At 59.4% G+C, this 11014-nt stretch overlaps 1 protein-coding gene across 1 annotated transcript in view; it reads right to left on the reverse strand.

Moving 5' to 3' along the window:
* PLEC (plectin) overlaps positions 1-9008 on the reverse strand; it is a 475125-nt gene extending 466117 nt beyond the window's left edge. The window contains exon 1 of the mRNA XM_073543308.1: positions 8905-9008. The gene's annotated coding sequence lies outside the window, so the exon portion shown is untranslated. The remainder of the gene's footprint in view (positions 1-8904) is intronic.
* Positions 9009-11014: the final 2006 nt, after the last annotated feature.

Consider the following 11014-nt stretch of genomic DNA (forward strand, 5'->3'; position numbering starts at 1 on the left):
AGATCACCGCACAGGAGCTGACACTCAGGAGAGATCACAGAGAGATCACCGCACAGGAGCTGACACTCAGGAGAGATCACAGAGAGATCATCGCACAAGAGCTGACACTCAGGAGAGATCACCGCACAGGAGCTGACACTCAGGAGGGATCACAGAGAGATCACCGCACAGGAGCTGACACTCAGGAGAGATCACCGCACAGGAGCTGACACTCAGGAGGGATCACAGAGAGATCACCACACAGGAGCTGACACTCAGGAGGGATCACCGCACAGAAGCTGACACTCAGGAGAGATCACAGAGAGATCACCGCACAAGAGCTGACACTCAGGAGATATCACAGAGAGATCACCGCACAGGAGCTGACACTCAGGAGAGATCACCGCACAGGAGGTGACACTCAGGAGAGATCACAGAGAGATCACCGCACAGGAGGTGACACTCAGGAGAGATCACAGAGAGATCACCGCACAGGAGGTGACACTCAGGAGAGATCACCGCACAGGAGCTGACACTCAGGAGGGATCACAGAGAGATCACCGCACAGGAGGTGACACTCAGGAGAGATCACAGAGAGATCACCGCACAGGAGGTGACACTCAGGAGAGATCACAGAGAGATCACCGCACAGGAGGTGACACTCAGGAGAGATCACCGCACAGGAGCTGACACTCAGGAGGGATCACAGAGAGATCACCGCACAAGAGCTGACACTCAGGAGATATCACAGAGAGATCACCGCACAAGAGCTGACACTCAGGAGAGATCACAGAGAGATCACCGCACAGGAGCTGACACTCAGGAGAGATCACCGCACAGGAGCTGACACTCAGGAGAGATCACCGCACAGGAGCTGACACTCAGGAGGGATCACAGAGAGATCACCACACAGGAGCTGACACTCAGGAGAGATCACAGCACAGGAGGTGACACTCAGGAGAGATCACCGCACAGGAGCTGACACTCAGGAGGGATCACAGAGAGATCACCGCACAAGAGCTGACACTCAGGAGATATCACAGAGAGATCACCGCACAAGAGCTGACACTCAGGAGAGATCACAGAGAGATCACCGCACAGGAGCTGACACTCAGGAGAGATCACCGCACAGGAGCTGACACTCAGGAGGGATCACAGAGAGATCACCGCACAGGAGCTGACACTCAGGAGGGATCACAGAGAGATCACCGCACAGGAGCTGACACTCAGGAGGGATCACAGAGAGATCACCGCACAGGAGCTGACACTCAGGAGGGATCACAGAGAGATCACCGCACAGGAGCTGACACTCAGGAGAGATCACCGCACAGGAGCTGACACTCAGGAGGAATCACAGAGAGATCACCACACAGGAGCTGACACTCAGGAGAGATCACAGCACAGGAGCTGACACTCAGGAGAGATCACCGCACAAGAGCTGACACTCAGGAGAGATCACCGCACAAGAGCTGACACTCAGGAGAGATCACAGAGAGATCACCGCACAAGAGCTGACACTCAGGAGGGATCACACAGAGATCACCGCACAGGAGCTGACACTCAGGAGGGATCACCGCACAAGAGCTGACACTCAGGAGGGATCACAGAGAGATCACCGCACAAGAGCTGACACTCAGGAGAGATCACTGCACAGGAGCTGACACTCAGGAGGGATCACCGCACAAGAGCTGACACTCAGGAGGGATCACAGAGAGATCACCGCACAGGAGCTGACACTCAGGAGAGATCACCGCACAAGAGCTGACACTCAGGAGGGATCACAGAGAGATCACCGCACAGGAGCTGACACTCAGGAGAGATCACCGCACAGGAGCTGACACTCAGGAGAGATCACAGAGAGATCACCGCACAGGAGCTGACACTCAGGAGAGATCACCGCACAGGAGCTGACACTCAGGAGAGATCACCGCACAAGAGCTGACACTCAGGAGAGATCACCGCACAAGAGCTGACACTCAGGAGGGATCACAGAGAGATCACCGCACAGGAGCTGACACTCAGGAGAGATCACCGCACAGGAGCTGACACTCAGGAGAGATCACCGCACAAGAGCTGACACTCAGGAGAGATCACCGCACAAGAGCTGACACTCAGGAGAGATCACCGCACAAGAGCTGACACTCAGGAGGGATCACAGAGAGATCACCGCACAGGAGCTGACACTCAGGAGAGATCACCGCACAGGAGCTGACACTCAGGAGAGATCACAGAGAGATCACCGCACAGGAGCTGACACTCAGGAGTGATCACAGAGAGATCACCGCACAGGAGCTGACACTCAGGAGAGATCACAGAGAGATCATCGCACAGGAGCTGACACTCAGGAGAGATCACAGCACAGGAGCTGACACTCAGGAGGGATCACAGAGAGATCACCACACAGGAGCTGACACTCAGGAGGGATCACCGCACAGGAGCTGACACTCCGGAGAGATCACAGAGAGATCACCGCACAAGAGCTGACACTCAGGAGATATCACAGAGAGATCATCGCACAGGAGCTGACACTCAGGAGAGATCACCGCACAGGAGCTGACACTCAGGAGAGATCACAGAGAGATCACCGCACAGGAGCTGACACTCAGGAGAGATCACAGAGAGATCACCGCACAGGAGCTGACACTCAGGAGAGATCACAGAGAGATCACCGCACAAGAGCTGACACTCAGGAGAGATCACCGCACAGGAGCTGACACTCAGGAGGGATCACAGAGAGATCACCGCACAAGAGCTGACACTCAGGAGATCACCGCACAGGAGCTGACACTCAGGAGGGATCACAGAGAGATCACCGCACAGGAGCTGACACTCAGGAGAGATCACAGCACAGGAGCTGACACTCAGGAGGGATCACAGAGAGATCACCACACAGGAGCTGACACTCAGGAGGGATCACCGCACAGGAGCTGACACTCAGGAGAGATCACAGAGAGATCACCGCACAAGAGCTGACACTCAGGAGATATCACAGAGAGATCATCGCACAGGAGCTGACACTCAGGAGAGATCACCGCACAGGAGCTGACACTCAGGAGAGATCACAGAGAGATCACCGCACAGGAGCTGACACTCAGGAGAGATCACAGAGAGATCACCGCACAGGAGCTGACACTCAGGAGAGATCACAGAGAGATCACCGCACAAGAGCTGACACTCAGGAGAGATCACCGCACAGGAGCTGACACTCAGGAGGGATCACAGAGAGATCACCGCACAAGAGCTGACACTCAGGAGAGATCACCGCACAGGAGCTGACACTCAGGAGGGATCACAGAGAGATCACCACACAGGAGCTGACACTCAGGAGGGATCACCGCACAGGAGCTGACACTCAGGAGAGATCACAGAGAGATCACCGCACAAGAGCTGACACTCAGGAGATATCACAGAGAGATCACCGCACAGGAGCTGACACTCAGGAGAGATCACAGAGAGATCACCGCACAGGAGCTGACACTCAGGAGAGATCACAGAGAGATCACCGCACAAGAGCTGACACTCAGGAGAGATCACAGAGAGATCACCGCACAAGAGCTGACACTCAGGAGAGATCACAGAGAGATCACCGCACAGGAGCTGACACTCAGGAGGGATCACAGAGAGATCACCGCACAGGAGCTGACACTCAGGAGAGATCACCGCACAGGAGCTGACACTCAGGAGAGATCACCGCACAAGAGCTGACACTCAGGAGGGATCACAGAGAGATCACCGCACAAGAGCTGACACTCAGGAGGGATCACAGAGAGATCACCGCACAGGAGCTGACACTCAGGAGAGATCACCGCACAGGAGCTGACACTCAGGAGAGATCACCGCACAAGAGCTGACACTCAGGAGAGATCACAGAGAGATCATTGCACAGGAGCTGACACTCAGGAGAGATCACCGCACAGGAGCTGACATTCAGGAGAGATCACAGAGAGATCACCGCACAGGAGCTGACACTCAGGAGAGATCACAGAGAGATCACCGCACAAGAGCTGACACTCAGGAGAGATCACCGCACAGGAGCTGACACTCAGGAGGGATCACAGAGAGATCACCGCACAAGAGCTGACACTCAGGAGAGATCACCGCACAGGAGCTGACACTCAGGAGGGATCACAGAGAGATCACCACACAGGAGCTGACACTCAGGAGGGATCACCGCACAGGAGCTGACACTCAGGAGAGATCACAGAGAGATCACCGCACAAGAGCTGACACTCAGGAGATATCACAGAGAGATCACCGCACAGGAGCTGACACTCAGGAGAGATCACAGAGAGATCACCGCACAGGAGCTGACACTCAGGAGAGATCACAGAGAGATCACCGCACAAGAGCTGACACTCAGGAGAGATCACAGAGAGATCACCGCACAAGAGCTGACACTCAGGAGAGATCACAGAGAGATCACCGCACAGGAGCTGACACTCAGGAGGGATCACAGAGAGATCACCGCACAGGAGCTGACACTCAGGAGAGATCACCGCACAGGAGCTGACACTCAGGAGAGATCACCGCACAAGAGCTGACACTCAGGAGGGATCACAGAGAGATCACCGCACAAGAGCTGACACTCAGGAGGGATCACAGAGAGATCACCGCACAGGAGCTGACACTCAGGAGAGATCACCGCACAGGAGCTGACACTCAGGAGAGATCACCGCACAAGAGCTGACACTCAGGAGAGATCACAGAGAGATCATTGCACAGGAGCTGACACTCAGGAGAGATCACCGCACAGGAGCTGACATTCAGGAGAGATCACAGAGAGATCACCGCACAGGAGCTGACACTCAGGAGAGATCACAGAGAGATCACCGCACAGGAGCTGACACTCAGGAGAGATCACAGAGAGATCATCGCACAAGAGCTGACACTCAGGAGAGATCACCGCACAGGAGCTGACACTCAGGAGAGATCACAGAGAGATCACCGCACAGGAGCTGACACTCAGGAGAGATCACCGCACAGGAGCTGACACTCAGGAGGGATCACAGAGAGATCACCACACAGGAGCTGACACTCAGGAGGGATCACCGCACAGAAGCTGACACTCAGGAGAGATCACAGAGAGATCACCGCACAAGAGCTGACACTCAGGAGATATCACAGAGAGATCACCGCACAGGAGCTGACACTCAGGAGAGATCACCGCACAGGAGGTGACACTCAGGAGAGATCACAGAGAGATCACCGCACAGGAGGTGACACTCAGGAGAGATCACAGAGAGATCACCGCACAGGAGGTGACACTCAGGAGAGATCACCGCACAGGAGCTGACACTCAGGAGGGATCACAGAGAGATCACCGCACAGGAGGTGACACTCAGGAGAGATCACAGAGAGATCACCGCACAGGAGGTGACACTCAGGAGAGATCACAGAGAGATCACCGCACAGGAGGTGACACTCAGGAGAGATCACCGCACAGGAGCTGACACTCAGGAGGGATCACAGAGAGATCACCGCACAAGAGCTGACACTCAGGAGATATCACAGAGAGATCACCGCACAGGAGCTGACACTCAGGAGAGATCACCGCACAGGAGGTGACACTCAGGAGAGATCACAGAGAGATCACCGCACAGGAGCTGACACTCAGGAGAGATCACCGCACAGGAGGTGACACTCAGGAGAGATCACAGAGAGATCACCGCACAGGAGGTGACACTCAGGAGAGATCACAGAGAGATCACCGCACAGGAGGTGACACTCAGGAGAGATCACCGCACAGGAGCTGACACTCAGGAGGGATCACAGAGAGATCACCGCACAGGAGGTGACACTCAGGAGAGATCACAGAGAGATCACCGCACAGGAGGTGACACTCAGGAGAGATCACAGAGAGATCACCGCACAGGAGGTGACACTCAGGAGAGATCACCGCACAGGAGCTGACACTCAGGAGGGATCACAGAGAGATCACCGCACAAGAGCTGACACTCAGGAGATATCACAGAGAGATCACCGCACAAGAGCTGACACTCAGGAGAGATCACAGAGAGATCACCGCACAGGAGCTGACACTCAGGAGAGATCACCGCACAGGAGCTGACACTCAGGAGAGATCACCGCACAGGAGCTGACACTCAGGAGGGATCACAGAGAGATCACCACACAGGAGCTGACACTCAGGAGAGATCACAGCACAGGAGCTGACACTCAGGAGAGATCACCGCACAGGAGCTGACACTCAGGAGGGATCACAGAGAGATCACCGCACAAGAGCTGACACTCAGGAGGGATCACAGAGAGATCACCGCACAGGAGCTGACACTCAGGAGAGATCACCGCACAGGAGCTGACACTCAGGAGGGATCACAGAGAGATCACCGCACAGGAGCTGACACTCAGGAGGGATCACAGAGAGATCACCGCACAGGAGCTGACACTCAGGAGAGATCACCGCACAGGAGCTGACACTCAGGAGGGATCACAGAGAGATCACCACACAGGAGCTGACACTCAGGAGAGATCACAGCACAGGAGCTGACACTCAGGAGAGATCACCGCACAAGAGCTGACACTCAGGAGGGATCACAGAGAGATCACCACACAAGAGCTGACACTCAGGAGGGATCACAGAGAGATCACCGCACAAGAGCTGACACTCAGGAGGGATCACAGAGAGATCACCGCACAAGAGCTGACACTCAGGAGGGATCACAGAGAGATCACCGCACAAGAGCTGACACTCAGGAGGGATCACAGAGAGATCACCGCACAAGAGCTGACACTCAGGAGGGATCACAGAGAGATCACCGCACAGAAGGTGACACTCAGGAGGGATCACAGAGAGATCACCGCACAGAAGGTGACACTCAGGAAGGATCAGAGAGATCACCGCACTGGAGCTGACACTCAGGAGGGATCACAGAGAGATCACCGCACTGGAGCTGACACTCAGGAGAGATCACAGAGCAGAGATTGCGCCTCATATACGGTCGGGGGCCTGTATCTGACGTTCGGCTTCTGGGGGCGCAGCTGCCTCGGGGGTCCCGGGCCGTGTTTGGGGTGCGGGTTGTCTTTGTGCCGTCACTGCCGGCTGTTCTCCTATCCTGGGCACTCGTTATTGCCTGTAGGTGACACCGGGGCCACCGGCAACTCCATCAGAGCCACAGAATGGTGTGCGGGAAGGGGCACGGTCCGGGGTACAGGTCGACAGAGTACGGGGGGGCACGTGCCGGTGTAAGGGGGGGGGGGACGTGCCGGTGTACGGGGGGGGGATGTGCCGATGTACGGGGGGGGTCACGTGCCGGTGTACGGGGGGGGACACACGTGCCGGTGTACGGGGGGGGACACACGTGCCGGTGAACGGGGGGGGACACACGTGCCGGTGAACGGGGGGGGGCACGTGCCGGTGAACGGGGGGGCACGTGCCGGTGTACGGGGGGGGCACGTGCCGGTGTACGGGGGGGGCACGTGCCGGTGTACGGGGGGGGGGCACGTGCCGGTGTACGGGGGGGGGGTCACGTGCCGGTGTACGGGGGGGGGTCACGTGCCGGTGTACGGGGGGGGGGGTCACGTGCCGGTGTACGGGGGGGGGGGGGTCACGTGCCGGTGTACGGGGGGGGGGGGGTCACGTGCCGGTGTACGGGGGGGGGGGTCACGTGCCGGTGTACGGGGGGGGGTCACGTGCCGGTGTACGGGGGGGGGGGGGTCACGTGCCGGTGTACGGGGGGGGGGGGGTCACGTGCCGGTGTACGGGGGGGGGGGGGTCACGTGCCGGTGTACGGGGGGGGGGGCACGTGCCGGTGTACGGGGGGGGGGCACGTGCCGGTGTACGGGGGGGGGGGGGTCACGTGCCGGTGTACGGGGGGGAGGGCACGTGCCGGTGTACGGGGGGGGGGGGTCACGTGCCGGTGTACGGGGGGGGGGGTCACGTGCCGGTGTACGGGGGGGGGGGTCACGTGCCGGTGTACGGGGGGGGGGGGGGGGTCACGTGCCGGTGTACGGGGGGGGGGGGGGTCACGTGCCGGTGTACGGGGGGGGGGGGTCACGTGCCGGTGTACGGGGGGGGGGGGTCACGTGCCGGTGTACGGGGGGGGGGGGTCACGTGCCGGTGTACGGGGGGGGGGTCACGTGCCGGTGTACGGGGGGGGGGTCACGTGCCGGTGTACGGGGGGGGGGGGTCACGTGCCGGTGTACGGGGGGGGGGCACGTGCCGGTGTACGGGGGGGGGGGTCACGTGCCGGTGTACGGGGGGGGGGGTCACGTGCCGGTGTACGGGGGGGGGGGGTCACGTGCCGGTGTACGGGGGGGAGGGCACGTGCCGGTGTACGGGGGGGGGGGTCACGTGCCGGTGTACGGGGGGGGGGTCACGTGCCGGTGTACGGGGGGGGCACGTGCCGGTGTACGGGGGGGGCACGTGCCGGTGTACGGGGGGGGGGCACGTGCCGGTGTACGGGGGGGGGGGGTCACGTGCCGGTGTACGGGGGGGAGGGCACGTGCCGGTGTACGGGGGGGGGGGTCACGTGCCGGTGTACGGGGGGGAGGGCACGTGCCGGTGTACGGGGGGGGGGGGTCACGTGCCGGTGTACGGGGGGGAGGGCACGTGCCGGTGTACGGGGGGGGGCACGTGCCGGTGTACGGGGGGGGGGGGGGTCACGTGCCGGTGTACGGGGGGGGGGGGTCACGTGCCGGTGTACGGGGGGGGTCACGTGCCGGTGTACGGGGGGGGGGTCACGTGCCGGTGTACGGGGGGGGGGCACGTGCCGGTGTACGGGGCCCCGAGCTCACAGGTGCAGGCGCCGCTCAGCTCTGCAGTGCTGGGGGCCGGTGAGGCGGGGGAAGGGTTAATGCCTGCGCCCCCATCCTCCTCCTCCTCGCACAGTGGGGGTGTCGCCTCTGTACTGCGGACCGTGCACCATGATTATTGGGGCCTCACTGCGACCACCCGCATCATCCACTCACCGCAGCATCAGCATCCCGAGCCCACCGCAAGACGCATCCACAGGAGACTGGAGGGGCCGCGGGCCCGCCCACACAGCACCGCCGGCCACGCCCCGAGCGGCATCACACGGCCAGGGACACACCGGGGGAGGAGCCAGAATCCGGGGCCCGCCCACACAGGACCGCCGGCCACGCCCCGAGCGGCATCACACGGCCAGGGACACACCGGGGGAGGAGCCAGAATCCGGGGCCCGCCCACACAGGACCGCCGGCCACGCCCCGAGCGGCATCACACGGCCAGGGACACACCTGGGGAGGAGCCAGAATCCGGGGCCCGCCCACACAGGACCGCCGGCCACGCCCCGAGCGGCATCACACGGCCAGGGACACACCTGGGGAGGAGCCAGAATCCGGTGCCCGCCCACACAGGACCGCCGGCCACGCCCCGAGCGGCATCACACGGCCAGGGACACACCGGGGGAGGAGCCAGAATCCGGGACCCGCCCACACAGCAGCGCCGACCACGCCCCGAGCGGCATCACACGGCCAGAGACACACCGGGGGAGGGGCCAAAATCCGGGGCCCGCCCACACAGCACCGCCGACCACGCCCCGAGCGGCATCACACGGCCAGGGACACACACCGGGGGAGGAACCAGAATCCGGGGCCTCGTCTACCCTGCAGTGTAAACTACACCCCTAGCGGCATCACCCAACCCCAGCATCAAACCAGGGGAAGAGCCATAGTGTAGGATCCGCCCACATATGAGAACCGACCACGCCCCCAGCAGCAACTTTATTATTCAACAACTATTCACCAGGGGAGGGGCCAACGCCATCAAGCCGCCCACAAGAGTCTGGCCACGCCCACAGCCTGGAAAACCTGACAGGAGAGTCTGCAGAGAGCGACTGAAGAGAGACAGAGCAAAGAGAGCGACTGAAGAGAGAGAGAGCAAAGAGAGCGACTGAAGAGAGAGAGAGCAAAGAGAGCGACTGAAGAGAGAGAGAGCAAAGAGAGCGACTGAAGAGAGAGAGAGCAAAGAGAGCGACTGAAGAGAGAGAGAGAGCAAAGAGAGCGACTGAAGAGAGAGAGAGAGCAAAGAGAGCGACTGAAGAGAGAGAGAGCAAAGAGAGCGACTGAAGAGAGAGAGAGCAAAGAGAGCGACTGAAGAGAGAGAGAGCAAAGAGAGCGACTGAAGAGAGAGAGAGCAAAGAGAGCGACTGAAGAGAGAGAGAGAGCAAAGAGAGCGACTGAAGAGAGAGAGAGAGCAAAGAGAGCGACTGAAGAGAGAAAGAGCAAAGAGAGCGACTGAAGAGAGAGAGAGCAAAGAGAGCGACTGAAGAGAGAGAGAGCAAAGAGAGCGACTGAAGAGAGAGAGAGCAAAGAGAGCGACTGAAGAGAGAGAGCAAAGAGAGCGACTGAAGAGAGAGAGAGCAAAGAGAGCGACTGAAGAGAGAGAGCAAAGAGAGCGACTGAAGAGAGAGAGAGCAAAGAGAGCGACTGAAGAGAGAGAGAGCAAAGAGAGCGACTGAAGAGAGAGAGAGCAAAGAGAGCGACTGAAGAGAGAGAGCAAAGAGAGCGACTGAAGAGAGAGAGCAAAGAGAGCGACTGAAGAGAGAGAGAGAGCAAAGAGAGCGACTGAAGAGAGAGAGAGCAAAGAGAGCGACTGAAGAGAGAGAGAGCAAAGAGAGCGACTGAAGAGAGAGAGCAAAGAGAGCGACTGAAGAGAGAGAGAGCAAAGAGAGCGACTGAAGAGAGAGAGAGCAAAGAGAGCGACTGAAGAGAGAGAGAGCAAAGAGAGCGACTGAAGAGAGAGAGAGCAAAGATAGAGACTGAAGAGAGAGAGAGCAAAGAGAGCGACTGAAGAGAGAGAGAGCAAAGAGAGCGACTGAAGAGAGAGAGAGCAAAGAGAGCGACTGAAGAGAGAGAGAGCAAAGAGAGCGACTGAAGAGAGAGAGAGCAAAGAGAGCGACTGAAGAGAGAGAGCAAAGAGAGCGACTGAAGAGAGAGAGAGCAAAGAGAGCGACTGAAGAGAGAGAGAGCAAAGAGAGCGACTGAAGAGAGAGAGAGCAAAGAGAGCGACTGAAGAGAGAGAGAGCAAAGAGAGCGACTGAAGAGAGAGAGCAAAGAG

The sequence above is a fragment of the Dendrobates tinctorius genome, unplaced genomic scaffold (genome assembly GCF_039654945.1).
Source record: "Dendrobates tinctorius isolate UK_male_01 unplaced genomic scaffold, ASM3965494v1 ptg000130l, whole genome shotgun sequence".
In the NCBI taxonomy this organism is placed as follows: domain Eukaryota; kingdom Metazoa; phylum Chordata; class Amphibia; order Anura; family Dendrobatidae; genus Dendrobates; species Dendrobates tinctorius.